This window comes from Orycteropus afer, unplaced genomic scaffold, assembly GCF_000298275.1.
Source record: "Orycteropus afer afer isolate SDZICR_OR568_19922 unplaced genomic scaffold, OryAfe1.0 scaffold00403, whole genome shotgun sequence".
Lineage (NCBI taxonomy): Eukaryota > Metazoa > Chordata > Mammalia > Tubulidentata > Orycteropodidae > Orycteropus > Orycteropus afer.
Genome location: NW_006921990.1, coordinates 2,982,997 through 2,989,560, shown reverse-complemented (window position 1 = coordinate 2,989,560; position 6,564 = coordinate 2,982,997).

Sequence of the window (6,564 nt, the reverse complement as noted above, 5' to 3'; positions counted from 1 at the left end):
AAAAAACAAAAAAAACCCTCAAATACACACAACAATCAATCTGGAAGAGAAATCCAGAGCACCATTTTCAAGAATAAGTTTACCTTTAAAATAGCCAAAAGACATTTTGACAGAAATGGGAAAACCAGACCTCAAGTCCATATTGAATTGCCGGGGGACCTGAATGCCCAAAATAATCTTCTAACACAAGGATCATGTCAAATGACTCACACTTACCAATTTCAAAATGACTGCAAAGCAACTAAGTGTATCGTACTGGCATATGAATAGGCCTACGTAATGGAATTGAAATATGGTAAATTCATATTGATCAAGGAAATCAAATCCACTAAATGGGGAAAGAAGATTCTTTTTACAAAAGGTACAGAGATAACTGGATTTCCACATGCAAGAGAATCAAGCATGACTTCTACATCATACAATTCAAAAATAACTCAAAATGATCCATGAACTACATATAACATCTAAAGTCATAACATTCTCTCAAAAAACTATAGATATTTGGCAAGGGATATTTCAATGTCATGCAAAAAGCATAAGTAATAAAAGAAAAAATATGCAATTTAGATTACATTGAAACTATAAATTCTGTCCATCATTGTTTAGGAATCATTGAGTTTCCAGTTTGGTAATGGAAAATTTGGCAATGGATATTGCTGAAGTCTGCACAACATGAGTGATGTAACTGCTGTCATTAAATTGTACATGTGAAGATATTTAATTGATAAATGGTGTGTTGTGTGTGTATTTACAACAGTAAAAGTTGTTCTTTAAGAAAAGCCATTATCAGAAATTAAAAGATAATCTATAGAATTAGAAAAAAAATTTGGATATTATATAACTGATAAGGTTATAAGATCAAGGATATGTAAAGAATTCCTAAAACTTAAGAACAAAATAGACCAATGAGCCAATTTAAAATGAGGAAAGGACTTGAATAGGTATTTTTCTAAACAATGTATACAAATATCATGAAGCACAAGAAATGGTGCCAACCATCACTAGTCATAAGGGAGATTCAAATCAAATGAAAAATGAGATTCCACTTCATAATTAATGTTGTTGTTATCGGCTATGGAGTCAGCCCTGACTCATGGCGACCCCTCCTTGGGTTTCCGAGGCAGTATCACTATGGAAGTAGATTGCCCTATCTTCCTTCCGAGGAGTGGCTGGTAGGTTTGAACAACCAACCTTCTGGTTAGCAGTCAAGTGCCTTACACATTATAATTAATAGGTTGGGTATAAAAATAATTTCTTAAAAAATGAAAAATAGCAAGTCTTGTAGAGGATGTGAAGTTTGAACTCTCAGACATTGCTGGTGCAATTGTAAAATGGTTCAGGAAAAAAAAAAAAGGAAGAAAGAAAAGAAAATGCTCAACCATGGTAGCTGAACACCATTCAGTTCTGGTCTCAATGCAGAGAAGGCATGGGAACAGTTAGCCACACATTCCACTTCATCTTCCTATTCCTGATACCTCTTCTTCCTTTGTTGATCTAGGTGAACCCAGACCAATTGTGGTGCCTTAGATGGCAATTTGCATGCTTTTAAATCCTCAGGTATTACACAATGAACTAAGAAGTAGAAGGAAGCACTTAATATGTTATTACGGCAAATAAGTCTATCACGTAATTTTTCCAAATTCAACTTTTTTGCAGGTGTACAGATTGGCAGCAATTACAATAATCTGCTGTGCAACCCTACTCTTAATCAATGTGATTTTCCCCTTTACCATTCGTCCTCTTTATCCCCCTCCCTCTTGCCCCTAACTCACTGCCACCCAGTCGATTCCCATTCATAGCAACCCACTTTGGGTTTCCAAGGCAGTAAATCTTTACAGAAGTAGATTGCTCAGTCTTCCTTCCATGGAGTGGCTAGTGGGTATGAGCCCCAATCTTCTGGGTAGCAATCAAATACCACTAATCAACTTTGGTGTCAGTACATTTGCCTTTTCTTGTCTTCTTATATAAGTGAGGCCATACAACATTTACCATCTTGTGTTTTGCTTATTTCCCTCAGCATAAATGTTCAAGCTACATCCATCAAGACTTCATTTCTCCTACTGATTAATATTCTATCACATTTTGTTTATCAGTTTATTTATTGATGGGCATTTGTTTCCTACTTATGATTATTATGAATAGTGCTGCAGTGAACACTGGTGTACAAGTCTCTTTTTGAGTCTCTGCTTTCAAGTCTTTTTTTGGTATATAACTGAGCATTTTCTTGTCTCAGCTCTAATTTGAACATAATTGTGTACACATACACATATATAAACATACACATACCCAAAGTAACAGCTACGGAGAGATGCTGCGCAGTCCTATCTTCAAGAAAGAACTTGTCATTCAGCCCCAAGCAGTGCAGTTATTGAGAACCTCCAGTGGTTGGTGTTTTCAGTATCCACCTAAGCTTTCAAGTGGTGGATACACTCTTCCCTGCACCCTCCAGCAAAAAAAAAAAAAATCAATGCCTAAGTATGGTGTGGGTACTTGGACCTGGTTAGGCATTGAATCTGCCTAACACCAGATTCCTCTCACAAGCATCTTTGATCTAGAGCTCCCTGTTGGTTTACACCACAAGGGTAATCCTCTCCCTGACCAATCCTGCTTCTCTCTTCCTTTTCACAGACATCCAATCTGTTTCTTCTTCTGTCTTTAATAGATATTTTCCCCAATAAACCTCTTGGACTCCTAATTTTGTCTCAGCATCTTCTTCATGGAGACCACAACTGACAAACAGCATTTTTTTTTTTCCTTTTTTAATATTTGGCTTAAAAAATAGGATGGGTGTGTATATAACATCCACATATGCTCACAGACACACACACACAAATATCTCATAAACTGAACGAAGCAAAACAAGTACTTTAGCTCTTCAGGCTATCTAGCTCATCCCACCTGTTAAATAAGTTATTCCTAAATCTGGTATCCAATTTTTGTGGGAAAGAAATAGTATCCTCCAACAGAAACTGAATCATCACATTCGGATACAGCTAAAGAGAAGAGAGTAAGAAGCAAATCCTCTGCATTACACAGTAGAAAGCATTCAGGGAGTTATTTCTTCTAATCATTAGCTATTTATAAAAAGTTTCTGTTTTTTATGGAAAAATGTAATTGCAGTAAATTTTCATTAGATTGTTAATAAAAGAATCCAGCTTTTATTTCCACAGGCTCTGGTGGGGTAGTGCCTAAGGCATTTGATGGCTACCCAGAAGGCTGGCGGTTTGTACCCACCAGCCACTCCTCGGAAGGAAGGTTGGGCAATCTATTTTCATAGTGATACTACCTCAGAAACCCAAGGAGGGGTTACTATGAGTTGAATCCGACTCAACAGCAGTGGGTTTGGGTTTATACTGGAGAAAAATATACTACTTGTTCTAAACCATACTATGGTGATTATGAGAAAATAAAAAATATATATATAATATGAAGACAATTCTGTTCTCCATAATAGTAATTTTTAATACTGGTACAGGAGAATCTATCCACTAAACAATTAAAAAAAAAAAAACCATTTAAATATGGTGACTGTCTTACTTATCTAGTGCTGCTTTAACAGAAATACCATAAGTGGATGGTGCTAACAAACAGAAATTTATGATCTCACAGTTTAAAGGCTACAAGTCCAAATTCAGGGCACTGGCTCTAGAGGAAGGGTTTTCTCTATATATAGGCTCTTGCAAAGTTTGTTGTCTCCTTTCAACATCTGTGGGCCAATGTTCTTTTGAGATCCCCATGTGCCTTGACATCAATCATCCCCTAGGTATACAAGATTCACAACACAGGAACCCCCAAAACAAAGAATGCACTCAGCTTCAGGATCTTCTTTCTTTGTGGTAGATAGGATCCTCTGTCTCTGCTAGCTTCTTTCTTTCATCTTTTGTAAGATAAAACGTGATGCAGGCCACACCCCAGGAAAAACCCATTGGATCAGGGCTGTGAGTGGTGCCCTGATTCCATTACAACTGATTGGCTGATCACATTATATGGACGATTATATCATTGCACAACTGCCAAATCACATCATTACATAAGTGCCCAAACACTGAGAATCACGGCCCAGCCTAGTGGACACACATTTTTGTGGGACACAATTTAATTTGTGACAGAGAGCAAAGTGGATATTTTAAATACCATGATCAAAGTAGAAATACAGACATATTAATGCTTTCCTTGAGAAAGTAGAGTTCATTTAAATGAAGCTGTTTTTGAACAGGTACTTTTGTTCTTAACTTTGAGAATAATCCTAGCATTCAATTTATTCAAAAAAAGGTCATATTATTATTTAGTCTTACATTAGGGGAAAAAAAAAAAAACTCAAATGTTTACCTTACTCAATATTTACCTTAATCATAGCACTTATATTCTGAGTAGCTTTTAAATATTCCCCCAAGTAAAATATAATACCCTCAAAGAATAAAAATATGTTACCTATGAAGATAATTTCAAAAGATATATATTCCAAAACAATTCTTAGAAAAGGAATTTCAAAAGTTTTATGCAGTGTCAGAAATCCTTGAATGAATTAATATTCCCCAAATATCAACTTTGAAAGGACAACATGTATATTCCTTCATCTATGCTGAAAATTTGTTTTCCTGTCTCCTAGTGACATGTCATTCATGTTCAGACACCATTAAAAAATATTTAGAGCTCAATTTCCTCAAAATAATTTTCCTCACATTATGCTGAAGCCTTTGAATTTACAACAGTCTATGAACTTGTCATATATTTGATCCTTTCTGGAAAGTAATATTTAAAAAAAAAAAAATCTTTTCTATCATTGAGCTAACATAGGATTAAAATGTCAAATCAGACTAATATGAGCTTTTAACCAGTATCACAATCTACTAAATAATGTCAACAAAACAATGTCTATTAAGAGGATCAGACAAGTAGAGAAAAGTCTGGAATATTAAGGGTGACACCCCAAATCCTTGTGGAGGATAAGGGTCAGACACATCCATCTAATGGATGAGATCTCTTAAAGGAATTCACAGAGTTCTTAACAGTGGAAACGTCTGCTAATGAAACATTTCCATCTTCTATCCCATATATTTCCACAGCTTAGAAGAAATTCTCCAAGGAGCCAAACTTATAGAGCCTAGTCTCTATCTGCTATAGGTAATGCTTAGCCTAGCTATTCATGTTGAAAGCTTTTTAGAGACAAAACTTATTCCTCCTAGCAAATATCATTAGTTCATTTACCCCAGAGTCTAGTTGATGAGGATATTAAAGCTGCTTTAACTACTTCCTTCCAATTACCCCGCACAATTTCTTGTGTGGGAAGAAAGAAAAGAAGAAAAATGATAACAATTAGCCAAGATGAGGAGAGCTCTGTGACTCTCATGTTGTAGCAGCAAAATATCACTCTCTGGGTAGACAGGTAAATAGTTTTGTAATACAAGACTCTAGTAGTGATACCACCTCAGAAACCCAAGGAGGGGTCACTATGAGTCGGATCCAACTCAACGGCAGTGAGTTTGGTTTGAGGATGGACTATAGTTCATTGACATAAATGTAAAGATAATGTGTCTGGATGTCATTATCTGCCAGTAAAATGTTTACAAAGACATCTGTGCATATAGCCATACTGAGTATTAAGAAGGAATATGAAGTTATTTAAAAGTCTTTTTGCAATCTTGTCAAATCTCTTGTTACAGCTTTCAAATTCTTTTAAGACCTATTCATACAACAGTCTCATCTGCTCTCTCCTTCTTGCCTCATCTCACTTATTCTGCTTAAGCCACACAGGCCTCAGGGCCCATACATTGCCTATTTCTCTCTGCATGAAATGATTTCCTCCATATATATATATATATATGGTCATTGTCATCCCCTTCAAGCCTTTTCTCAGATGACATCTCAATGAGACATGTTTTAATCACATTCTTTAAAATAGGAAACCATCCCATCTTCTAATTCCACGTACCCTGCTTATCTTTTATAAACTGTATTTTTCACCATCTGATTAATCTTACTGTTTGCTCATTCATTTTGTTTATTTATTTGTTATCTCTTCCAAAAGAATATAACTTTCATAAGAGTAAGTATTGTTTTGGGTTTAATTTATTAATATATTCCAAACACTTAAAATAGTTCTTGGCATATATATTAGGTGATCAACATATTTATTGAATTAATGGATAATTCAAAGACAAAATTGAACCACGGAACAGAAAAAAAATCAATGAAGAAAAGAACAAAAGGTATGTAAAAAAAATAACAAAAAAAACCTGAGAAAATGTATTATGAGCATGTGAAAAGTTCAGTAATTAACCAAATTTAAAGAGTAGTTTAAAACTACACAGGAGAGAGATGAGAAGTCAAAGATCCAATCAATTTCTTGCTACTTGTTGTTGTTGTTGTTAGGTGCCATCGAGGCATTTACGACTCATAGTGACCCAAGCACAGCAGAACGAAACACTGCCTGATTCCAAGCCAGCTCCACAATCCCTGCTATACTTGAGCCCATCATCGCAGCCATTGTGTCAATCCATCTCATTGAAGGCATTCCCCTCTTTCGTCAACCCTCCACCCTACCAAGCTTGACATTCTTCTCCA